The sequence below is a fragment of the Microtus oregoni genome, unplaced genomic scaffold (assembly GCF_018167655.1).
Source record: "Microtus oregoni isolate MIOR12 unplaced genomic scaffold, Mior012 000013F_ref0000133, whole genome shotgun sequence".
Classification (NCBI taxonomy): domain Eukaryota; kingdom Metazoa; phylum Chordata; class Mammalia; order Rodentia; family Cricetidae; genus Microtus; species Microtus oregoni.
In genome coordinates, this window is record NW_024543072.1 from 1,390,085 (window position 1) to 1,402,500 (window position 12,416).

At 43.7% G+C, this 12,416-nt stretch overlaps 1 protein-coding gene across 1 annotated transcript in view; it reads left to right on the forward strand.

The window, feature by feature from the left end:
* LOC121455175 (discoidin domain-containing receptor 2) overlaps positions 1-12,416 on the forward strand; it is a 122,770-nt gene that overhangs the window by 16,009 nt on the left and 94,345 nt on the right. The window contains exon 3 of the mRNA XM_041662772.1: positions 1,715-1,865. The gene's annotated coding sequence lies outside the window, so the exon portion shown is untranslated. The remainder of the gene's footprint in view (positions 1-1,714; positions 1,866-12,416) is intronic.

The following is a 12,416-nucleotide window of genomic DNA, read 5'->3' on the forward strand; positions in this document are numbered from 1 at the left end:
CCACAGAGAAACCCTGTCTCGAAAAACCAAAAAAAAAAAAAAAAAAAAAAAATAAGGAAGTTGGATTGGGTCACAGGACACACGGGTATTATTCTTTCCCTACTGACCCAGGTCAAGTGGACCCCAAGACTGTTTTACCTTCTGAGACGGTCTCACCCACTTCCATGTCTGTTCCTGACTTAGGTGGTTGATTAATCCATTTATGGACAGCATCACACTCACTTGAATGTCAGGCTCAGTTTTCTGCCTCTCTACAGGCAAGATCTATTTTTTTTTGTCTCCATGAGAAACAAAATTCTTTATTTTCAGTCTCTCTTTATGAACAGAATACTTCCTTTAGTTTTCCCAGCTTCAGAAAAGGAAAGAAGGGAAGAAAGAAAGAAAGAAAGAAAGGAAGGAAGGTTTCTGATCTCAGGCTTCTTAGATTTCATCCTCCCATTAGTTTTATAGTGGTTTAATTTTCAATTATTTTATTATTATTACTATTACTAATATTATTATTATTATTATTGTGTGTGTGTATAAGTGTTGCTCATGTGCCATGTTGTTTCATCAAACTGCATGTGTGAGGTCACAGGATGTCTGTACTAGCTGGTTTTGTGTGTTAACTTGATACAAGCTTGATTTACCAGAGAGGAAGGAACCTCAGTTGAGGAAACGCCTCCATGAGATCAGCTGTAAGGTGTTCTTTCTCAGTAAAGGACCAGTGGGAGAGGGCTCAGCTGTTGGTGGGTGGTGCCATACCTGGATGAATGGTCCTGAGTTCTGTAAGAAACCAGGCTGGGCAAGTCATGGAAAACAAGCCAGGAAGCAGCACCCTCTATGGCCTCCAGGTTCCAGTCCTGCTTGAGTTCCTGTTCTGACTTCCTCCAATGATGGACTATAATCTAGAAGCTTGATCCAAATGAACCCTTTCTGCCCAACTTGCTTTTTGTTCATATTTCACTGCAGCAATAGAGCTAAGACAGCATCACACTGATGATGTGTGCCGAGTTGAACATCTGGGGCATTCAGTGTACACCCAGTTAACTGGAGGAGTTGGTGCTTCCTTAGCTTCTATATCAGGGAGGTTGTGAGCCAACAACTATTCAGAACAGATAACCAGTTACATCTAAGGCAGAGGATGGTAGTCTGAGGTACACGTGAGATTTATCACATGGGATGCCGTATGGGATCACTTCGAGTCCTTGAGTCTCATTTGGAGATCCATGTGATAGTTATTTTCATGACAGTGCCAAGATGTCTTTTGCTTTCTCCTCCCTCATTCTCCTGTGAGTACATGGAGGAGCTTTCCAGAGGTTAACTGACACGTGATACTGCACCAAATTGAATCCAGAAGCAGATATGATAATCCAGCTGTTTTTGGAGAGGTCAGATGTTTGGGATCTCAAAGCATGTAAAATGATGTCGTTTTTCTCACAGACTTTCCTGGGAAAATTTGTTTCTCACAGCAATTCATATTTATGTTAGCATAATTGTCATCAAGGAATATATAATAAAGTTAGAATGTTCTGTTTTAATTTAAAAATCAGTCAATATCAGGAGATAGAAATGAAACTCCCTTGAGGTTCCCTTGGACATGCCCAGTTCCATCAGAGAGCCTCAGCTGCTTGGAAGCTTTGCTGTGTACTGTGGACGGGGATGCTAAGGAGGAGCAAAATGAAACAAAATATTGTAATAAAATATTGCTTTTCCTCTCCTTCTTTTCATCAAGGGAAATCTACAAGTGGCCTGACATCCGATGCTCTAGAAAGTTCCGGGCTTGTTGCTTGGATTCTCTTAAGAAGCTGAAATAACTGAAGAGGAGCGGGGGCCTTCTGTTTCGGAGGGTTCTGTCCAACAGAGGATGTTCTACACCCATTGACGTGAGTAGTCTGTCATTGTAGTTTTGTTGCCACATGATAATGGAAGTAGCCACAATCTGGGTGTGGCTCACATGGACTAGCCCGTCCTAGTACTCAAGGGAGTGTTAGATTCCTGGGTGTGTTTTCTAATATTACAATCGCATCACTTCTTATGAGTTGTTTTCTTTCAACAGTAATTTCAAGTGACTTATAGAAAAACAATACTCAGAACCGCCCCAACCGGGATCTAGAGCAGTAATCTGTAAAATAGTTTTAGAGGAATACATAACTGCAAATGTCTACCTCAGAGCCAGGGAAAATTTGTATACTGAGCCAAGACTCGAGGCAGAAAGAGAAGCATGCTTACACTGTAGAGATTTTAGCAGGAGTTTCCTCATGTGTCAAGGAAGTCTGTCAGAGGTAACGTCTGGTCTCTGTGAATCTTCTCACCTCACCCTTTGGGCAGGTCAGATCTTACCGCAGAACCTAGCACTCTGGCAGCTTCATGGATCTGAGACCTTTCTGTTATAGAGCTCACTGATAACAGAAGCTTGTCTCCTTCATGGCATGAAGGTCCATATGTTTAGGACCTTGCTCAGGGGCTGTTTAATGGAGGCTGCTCTTTGAAGACTTGTTACCTTGACAATCCTGGTCTTGAGCCCTCCCTACCCTGGAGCTCACTGATCTCAGATGCCCCAGCTGCTTCATACCTGTATCTTTGCCTGGCACTTGAAGGCTTTTCAGTGAGGATTCCTGGCTTGCCTTAGACTTGCCTGTGTCCAGTACTGTTTCTGGAATGTTTTGAGTATGTGAATGACTGAGCGCATTGTGTAGGACTGGGAAGCAAATGGTTCCTGGAGACAGGGAAAATTCAGTGTTTTTTTCCCTCTTAGGAGATTTCCATTTTGTCACAGGAATTCTTGACTATTTACAATTTTCTGTTTCTGACCAAGCGAACTCCTCCCTCCCTGTGGTGATAAGCCATAGTTTAAAGAACTCTTTCCCCAGACTGTCTTATCAGCCTCCCTCCTGCTCTCCTTTCTTTTCTTCCTTCCTTTGAGAAACTCTGAACCAAAGCCTTCACAGTTCATATTTCAGAGTGAATAATTCATAGCTATGCTTAGTCACTAATCAGAAGTTATTGCAGGTTTTCCCTGTTCCCTTAGATTTTCAAGCATTATTTATCTACGAATCATCCTTTTCTACTTTTGAGAGGCTATCATTGTGGTCTTATTTCCTCTACTATCCATCTGAAATAACTATTTCCAGAATCCATTATTTCAATATGGAAGTCATGGACTAAATATAGCCCTGCCACTTAAAGCTTGGTTTGTCGTCCCCCCAACCCTTACTCTTTCACGGTGATGCACTGGGAGTTATCGGAAGTATGCTGGTTCCTTCAGGTACCAGCCCTTTCTTTGTCACCAGTTCAAGTTCTTTTGAGCTACCAGAAACAACAGAAGAGCTAGTGGGTAGGGGGTGGATAGTGGAGGGAGACAGTGGGCAAATTAGAATCAGGAGAAAGGGCAGAGAAAATGGGAGACGTGGGGGGAAAGTGAGCAGACAGAGAAAGAGAGAGAAGAGAGAGGCGAGGTGAGAGGAAGACACGGTGGCCAATTATACCTACATTCTATATACATTTCAAACACCCAGGGTCTGGAGCAATTGACATTGTCTCCCTGAGAGTGCTAATGTCCACTAGGGACCCACTGACAGCTCTTCTTCCTGCCTGTTTCTGTATGGATGCCGACTATTTGGTCATTTTACTAATAATGGAGCAGGAAACTGACCCTTGTTAAGCTCCAAGCAGACTGACACAGTTGCATCATCTCTGGTTGAGAGTTCTGCCAACAAGAATTTCTCCTTGAATTTTCAACTGCAGCTTGATTTTTCCTGCATGACTTAGAAGCTCTTTCCCATCACAGAGACCTAGGTACGGTCTGTTTCCATTTCATTCATCTGTGACGGGAGACAGGGGTCCCATGTATCTTGTAGGACATGAAGACATGTCCTGGGGTGTTGGAAGTGGGAATGGCTGAAGGTTGAATAGAAACAAACCTGGGAGCCATCTGCAGGCTACTGTGTAAATTGTGGCTGAGATAAAACACTGTGGTTATGCGGATGAAGATCCATGTCAGGATGATCTCAGAAAAGGTGGGGTTGGGAGAAGTAGCTAACTAGAGGATCCACAGCTGTCATAAGCATACCACCAGAGAGTGAGGGGACCCCTAGAAATGGAGGAAAGCTAATTCGTCAGAGGCAAATGGAGGTAAAACACTCCCAGGTTTAGGCATTTCTGATACACAGCTCCAGCAATGCTCCGAAAAGTGTCAGCTTAGGACGGATGTCAGCAACTGGTGGGCTGGAGGTCAGTAAGCAATTTGTTGTGAAGATTCACGAACTTTGGATGATATTTTTACTCAGTAAAATGGGAATGTTTATTGGGCATCTGCGATGTTCTAGGAATAGTGGAAGTAGTTGGAAGAGGAAGACAATGAACTATGTACCTAAGAGACATCCCCAGATAAGTTATTCAATGGCAGAAAGGGAGAGAGAGACAGAGACAGAGACAGACTATATCTACTCAAGAGGATGGCGAAGGTAGAAAGAAGGCCACAGTGGTACCTCTTTCTGAAATATACTAGAAGAAATGCCCTGCACTTGAAAGGCACAGAGCTTGAACCAAACCTTGGAGCTAGGGAGGGATTCAACATGTAGAAGGGAGAGCACGGTCAGTTGTTATTGTTGGAGCTGACTTAGGCCGCAAGGACCCAGAGAGACCTGGCTGGACACGTGAGCTGGAGAAGAGAGGAAATAGCGGACTACTTGGAGCAGAGGGTGGGTGGAGGAGTGGTGGATAAGGTTGCAAAGAAGAGCAGCTGCCAGGAGGAGCAGAACCCTGACTGGCTGGGATAGGACATCTGGATGCCATCTTGGGGACCCAGCATTTGTACTGTCCCTGCTCTGGGTGTGTGCGGGGGGGGGGCAGTGACTTTACTTCTAGAGATGTTTATTCCTGGTGTCTGTCTTGTTGAGTGAGGGTAGTCCTGAGTGACGTTTGAGATATCATAAAAATAAACTTGGGGGGAAATACTATCCTTTGGGCCCGACACTGTAAATGCAAGCATACTTCGAGCTAGTGTTTTCTAAGATTTCAAATCTGCTAGCTTTGATTTGATATTTATTTTGAATCAGCTATAAACTCTATTGCTCTCTGAGTGGAATGTGGACTGCTAGCAAGAAATCTTATTTTCATAGTTTCAGCTCTCAAAGTCTTACACCTTTTCATATCATATTGAATGTTTTAGCCCCAGCTATGGATTGTGGGGAATAACATTAAGCATTCCACACTGGCAATGGCCACTGAATTACTACTACTCAAGCCTGAAGCTAGTCTGAATCCCTGCTTTCCAGTGCACAGGGCACAGAGTTTCAGAAGAAACTCTGAGAAGTATGCTTGAACTCGGTGGATAAAAACATCTGCCACACATGTTTGATAACCTCGGTTTGATCCTCAGAAGCCCCAGTGGAAGGAGAGAACTGACTTCCAAAAGCTGCCCCTTAATTTCCACATATGTGCAGAGACACATGTATGCTAAGTCATGCGTGTGTGTGTGCACACCCCACCCCACCACACACGAATACAAAGGAAGAAACAGTCCTTGTACGGGCTGGTTGTCGCCTGTTTTCCATCGCAAAGGCAGTGCTAGTCCCAGCTCACTTCTGGTCCGGCCTTTGGGCAGCCAGATTCAGATGTTTCCTTCTTTAAATTTCCCAGGAAGAATTGCGCCACCTGTGTCTTCTCTGGGGTTTTTGGATTGTGAGACGATGGTACCCACACTTCCTGGAATAGCTGCTTGTGTGCGCCAAGTGTATGAGACTTACACAATGATAGAAGGCAGGGTTTAGGGCCAGGAACAGCAGAAGCTTGAACCAGGCATCTGTTCCACAGACACAACGAAGTCCGGAGGTTGTGGGAGGCGGGGGCGGAAGGGCTCCACAGAGTCACTTGAGGATGTGGGCACTCTGCTCCGATCTGCAAGTCTTGAGTATTCGTCCTAACCCGGCTTTTCTTCTAGAACAGAATTTCAAAGGAGGTAGGCATAGGAGGAGGCAGGATTACCTGGAGCCCAAGAGGTTCAGCGTGTTGGATTCTGTGGCAATCTGCTATAACCCTGGGGCTTTAAATTCCTTTTTTCTCTGTCTACATAGCATACCATACAAATTATGTTATAAGAAGGTGAACTAGGCATGAGTGGAGAGCCCTCTTTCTTCCTCAGGTGTAGAATCCAACTCATATCTGAGAGACTGTAGGCATGAACTAAAACTTCTTGCATGGAAAACCACCTGACCTCTTCCAGAAAGCCCTCAGGGACTTCCTTAAGGAACTTGACATTCCTTATATCTGGAAGACCTCATCCTACAGATCCTATAGTGTTTCATGTTGTGGCTTACTCATCTAAAAGCATATGATTTTTGTTTTTCATGAAACCACTGCAAAATATTAGACCTTTGTTCCCATGTAGGTGACAAGGAATTGGTGTCCCTGAGAGGCACTGTGAGATGTTATCAGTTTTGCTGTAGGGAGACTTGATTTCAAGACAATGTGTAAGAAAGACCAAAGGGAAGGTAGCTAGGAGCTTCAGGTGCCTGAATGGTGCCCAGTGAGAGAGCGAGGGGGCTTGCAGCCAAACAATGCCAATCAGAAGAGAGAGAAAGGGGCCTTGGCTGCTCTGGAGGGTGGTGACTCCAGATGTATCAGCTCTGGGATGGACAGAGGCCAGCCTCCTGTGGCTCCAGAACGAGACAGTGATTGCACCCAAGGGTAGATAGTGCGGAAACCAGAAGCTATGAGGATCAGGAAAGCACCATTACTCTTTTTTTTGTTGCAAAACTGTAGTTTTCAAAGCCTTAGGCAAGGATGCGGAAGCCTCAGGATGAACACTTGGGCACTGTGCTGGTAAATTTGCAGTGGAATTCCCCTCCATAAATCCTAGAGGCTGGCATGGCCTCTGAGAATAGAAAGGTGATGTAATAATACTGATGGGAAGACAGAAGAACACGGGGATGCAAAGAACAGCCAAGGAGTGAGAGAGAAAGCTAACTCAGCCTCCCCTCCCCCACAAGGAGCTAGTTTTATGGAGATTTCTTTCTTTACATAGGGACTATTTATTAATTAATAAAAGACTGTTAAAATAGAAGCTACTTTCATTCAATAAATGCTCTAATTCTTTCCAGTCCTGGAATTTTATATTTTAATGTATTAAATGATAAAAAGTGTAAATCAACCAGAAAACATATACGAACGACCTTAAAAAGTGTCCATACTGTGTGATTAAAAAATTTTAGTTTTATGAATGCATTAAGAAAGCACTCTTGTAGAAGAAAGCTTTATACATAAAGACACTTATTACAACATTTATAAATTGTAATATAAATTATAAATTTATAAAATGTATAAAAAGGAATAATATAAATTACCAATTTTGAGTTGTGTAAGTTGTGTGTGTGTGTGAGAGAGAGAGAGAGAGACCTTTCAATGATAGTCCCTCTGAGTGTGAGATAATACAAGATTCTTGTCGTTTTATATGACATAAAATAGAAACAATAAAGTTATATAAAAAGTACAAAATCAAGGCATAGATTTCTCCAAATGCTAGTGTTCTTCTTTGCTTTCCTACTGCCATAATGAAACATCATGACCAAAAGCAACTTGGGGAGGAAAGGATTTATTAAGCCTACAGGTTAGAGTCCATCACTGCGGGAGCCAGGGCAGGCGCTCAAGGAAGGAACCTGGAGGCAGCCACTAAAGCAGAAGCCATGGAGGAACACTGCTTCCTGTTTTCTTCCAAGGCTCATGTTCGGATACCATTTTTAGACCTCATAGAACCACCTTCTCTGGTCCTCAGGGGCACTGATCACAATATGCTGGGCTTCTTCAACATCGATTAGCATTCAAGAAAATGCCCACAGACATGCCATAGGTCAATGGGATGGAGGCAGTTTCTCCCCCGAGGTTCCTTCTTGGGTGTGTCAAGTTGAGAATCAAGATTAGCCATCATGGTTAAGTGTGACGAAGACTAGGGATGCATCTTTGGTTCTTTATGTAGTTAAACTATCATAAATGTGCATAAATTAGTTTTATATGAGAAAAGGAAGTAAAAGGACCGCATAACCTTATGTAACGTTTGAAGACAGGAAGATGTGATTCAAGTGTCCTTTCTCTTCCTAGAGAGAATACACAAAATCCTAGGGAATTTTTCTCCTTTTCTTTGTATTCTGAGAACTTTTTCTTTTTAGAGATCTTCTGAAAGATCTTCCTTGCTCAAAGTTAAATTCTTTCCACAAATCAATCCAATCCTAGCCAAACAGAGACGACAACAATAACAACAAAAACAGCACAAAATGCAGGGTTTCTATTTGGGCTCTGCTTAAGCCTATGGAGCGTTCTGTGCCTTCCGAGGAAAACCAGGCTCACATTCCTTGGCCTGATGTCCACAGTCTTCAGAACTGAATCCCAGCTGGTCCTTCCAGTGTCAACCCCCTCAGTTCCCTCCATGCATTTTCTTCAAAGCTCTTTCAGATTCGCTCTTTCGACTGTGCCCTGCTTCCCATATTGGAACTTACCTTTGTTCTTGGGGGCCACACATCCCCAGGACACGTGTTAAGCACAGCAAAGTGGTCCATTACTAATTTCAGCATGACCAGATTGGCTCAGCCGTGTGGTCCTGGCAGGCCAGTTCCTTCTCAGATCATGCACAGTGTACCTGTGAGTCAGGGAGTCTGAGGAGAGTCTCCAAGATTCCCGACAGTTCTGGAGCTTTGTGACCCCTATTTCTCCCTATGCCCCTTCCCCATCTGTGCCTCCTCACAGGCTATGGCTGTGCCTGAAGCGGCCTTTCTCTTCCACCTCTCAAATGCCACACTTCCTGCGTCGTGTTCCATTTCCTTCTTGTTCTAGTCCCAGTGGTTTCAATTAACAGTGGCCATGCATGACATCTTGGCCACTCACATACACTGTTTTTTTTTTTAATCAAAATCACAGCACATGCCAAGAGTATAACAGACAATATAATTTGAATAAGAATTCAACATCATGGGGTGGGTGGACCTAATTGAATGGTCTCTAGGACAGTGAGGCAACATCCCTAAATCTTCGAATTGCTTAAGTATAGAGATCTTTTCTTGTTTGCCTTTCTGGAACCAAGTACAATCGATGCAAAACACATGGCAGGCATTCCTTAAGTATTTGTAAGATGGATGAACGGACAGCAGACAAAGGATGAGCGACTTTGATGGCAACAGGGGTAGTGTGGAATACGGAAAGGTTTCCGCACCACAGTGGAGTGGGTGATGGGTCATTGCTCTGATTAGCTAGTATAAATCTTAACCACTGCAAGGTTAGTTCTTCCAGTTGTTTAAAAGTGTATGCATTTGTGCGTGCACAGAGGAGGAGACTTAGCGGGTGGTGTGTACTTGGGAAGCCCAGACACTCCTACTCTGGAGGCCCAGGAGGAGGAGGATCTCAAGTTTAAGGCCCGAGTGGGCTGCAGAGTGAGTACAAGACCAGGCTGGGACAGGCTTGTGAACTCCTTCCTCATAATAAAAAGTAAAAGGAAGACCAGGGAGCTAGGTCGATGGTAGAGTATTTGTCTAGCTTGCATGGCACCCTGGGTTAATCCCCAATGCGGTTAAAAGCAGTCTTGCCTTTAGGAGACTGGTGTATCAGCTGGCACGTGGTTGCAGCTGGAGAACTGGTACTTCGGTAGCATTTTACTTCCTTTAGTTTTTTTCCAGGGGGTGGCAATGTTTAAAGACACCCAAATCCCTGTTACACTAACCTTAGCCCACCTCTTAAAAAACACAATGCGAAGTAACATTCCTTTTTCCTAGCCCTCTTCTCTACCACTGCAGAGGTGGCTGCTTGCCTTAACCTTACAGTTCCCAGCATATCCCCGAAGGTACATAGATTATAGCTTTGTGTACTTATGCTATTTTAAAAACAAAAACTTCTCTGTCTCTGTTTCCCTCTCCAAATCAACAATTGTTTGAATGAAGACAAAACTGCTTACTGTTAGAGTGTACCATGATCTATCCCCTGTCGCTATCTAGGAGTGTTTGGTGGTTACAAGCGTAGTCCTGTGATCCTCCGTACACTTATGCGTTTGCAAACCTTGGGGTAGAGCTTGCTTTGTTAACAAAGTGACTGAGCACTGACTAGTCTCTTGACTCAAACACTATAAGAAAGAAGGACAGAGATCGTTACTCCATTTACAGGGGAAGAAAATCAAGTAAAAGTGACAGGATGGGGGTAGAGGGTGGAGTGGCCTCCTGGAGACACACACAGGTACATGGCCAGACTGTGTCAGACCCCAGGTTTCCTGAAGATTTGAACAGTGTCTCAGAGCTCCTTTGGCATTCCTTCAATAAAACCATGAAGGGTTTTATTGAATAAATCCAAAATGATGAAGAGAGGGCCAATGAGCAGGCTCTTGCATTGTTATGGTTTTTAAAAAATAATACACACAAAACCCCCAAATCTCAAGTCCAAATACATTTGAAAGGTATAGTTGGAGCAGTGGTGAGAGATGGACCAGCGTGGGATGACTGGGCTTTCAATTATGGCTGTCTCTTTTGCAGTTCTCCAATTGGTAGCCCAAAGGTGAGCATGGCTTAGATTGCCTAGGTGTAGCAGGAGAATGTCAAAGGATGCCCATGCCAAAAATGGCACAACTCCCATCTGCAAGGGAAGTGTCTAGGGTGGGCCTGTAGGCATCCGGCTAGGGTCAGCTTTAACTGGTACTTTCCTCAATTCTCTACCAGAAATTCCAGTTTCATTATTAGAATTCACAGATGCGATCAGTAGTCGCTCACCTGAGACCGAGCATGATCATTCAGAGGTCAAGGGCACGGGAGGGAGGCTGGTTATTGTGGACAATATTGTGGATCTTAGGGAGACAGGGATGGGATTGGGGACAAGTGGTGGGTGACTCATGTGCCTTGGGTATAGGCCTAAAAATGCCAAAGTCAAAATTCAGAAATCCAGAAAAACACTACCTTAATTCAATATTTAGTGAATCAATTGGTGACTAATAATCCAAGGCCAAAAGCCCGTTACAAAGTTTTACGGACAAGCCACCCAAAATGAAGGTTCAGTAGCAGGAAGATCCAAGCTTAGTCTTTGATTTTTAAAATGCCGAGTAAGGCCCCATGAATGTCAGACACATGAAACCTTAGCCTGTGACTGATGCAGAAATAATTCTGAAGGAAATAAAAAAAAAAGAAAGAAAGAAGAAGCCAATGGATTAGATTGTTTCTATTAGCTGTCTAGGGATTCTCTAACAAGTTACTGGAAAACTGAGCATTAAGGAAGCAGAAACTCACAGCCTCACAGTTCTGGAGAAAACACAAAACCAAGATATGAGCAGAGCCAAGGTTGCCCTGGAGGGGGCAGAGAGGTACCCAGGGTGCCCTGGAGTGTCCAGTGAGGTACCCAGGGTGCCCTGGAGGGTCCAGTGAGGTACCCAGGGTGCCCTGGAGGGTCCAGGGAGTTAGCCCATCTTCACTTTCAGGCTTCTCAGGGCTCCTGCACCCATCCAGTCTTCCCTGTGTGTTCACCCAGCCTCCTCCCTGTGTTTGCCTGTTTTCTTTTGTAAACATCCATTGGATAGTGTCTCCTTCAGAAGGCGAATCTTCAGAACGCCTGTGAAGACCCCATTTCCAAACAAGGTCCTATTTGAAGGCAGAGTCAAGACTGGAAGAAATCTTTCTTGAGGTGGAGGACACACTTCAACCATGTCACTGTTAGAAGAGGGGCTTTCACTTCATGTAGAAACACGTGCTTTCAGGAGTGGTACTGGATTGGGGAACAGACCTTTCATAATTTAAATCTCTGGGGAAATGCAGGGCAGGTCCATTGGGTGCTCACATCACAGTCTTGATAATGGATGCGGATAGGCACAGGATTTTATGAGCAGTACTGAATGTAAGTACTCAGCCGATAACCGTCAGGGCGTGTTTGTACTATATTAGGATTTACCCTGTTAAAACTCTGTTCTCATACAAGCAACTTACTAAATCGTTTCTAGTATTACCAAGTGTAATAAATTTCAGATTTTTTTCATGAAAATTAACCATTTGGGGGGGGATGTCCTTTGGAAAGTCTGGTACCCTGCCTTTTAATTCACTACATGTGGCCATTGCACCGGGAGGCTGGCTAAAGTGTCTAGAAACAGTTTGCTTTCTTAAAATGTTTCAAGTCCTTCCTGTAGCCTCGTTTTTATAAATTATTTGCTCTGTAAAAATTTTTATAGTGGAAAGGCAAAATTGAATTCACTCTGGTTTAATTCCTTTTTTTAATTCCAGTTTTTTCCTTGCTACAAATGAAACATAAGCAGAATCTAAGTAACATATAATTTAGAAAAATGTTTAGGGAACTAAAATGTTGAGGATTTGGATGAGATGGCTGCAGAATATTTTGGATTTTCCTTCTCTGGTAAGATTTTAAATTTACATCTAGGCCTAATACTTATTTACTAGTGTTCAGTGTGGACTTGTCTGGAGACAGGGGAG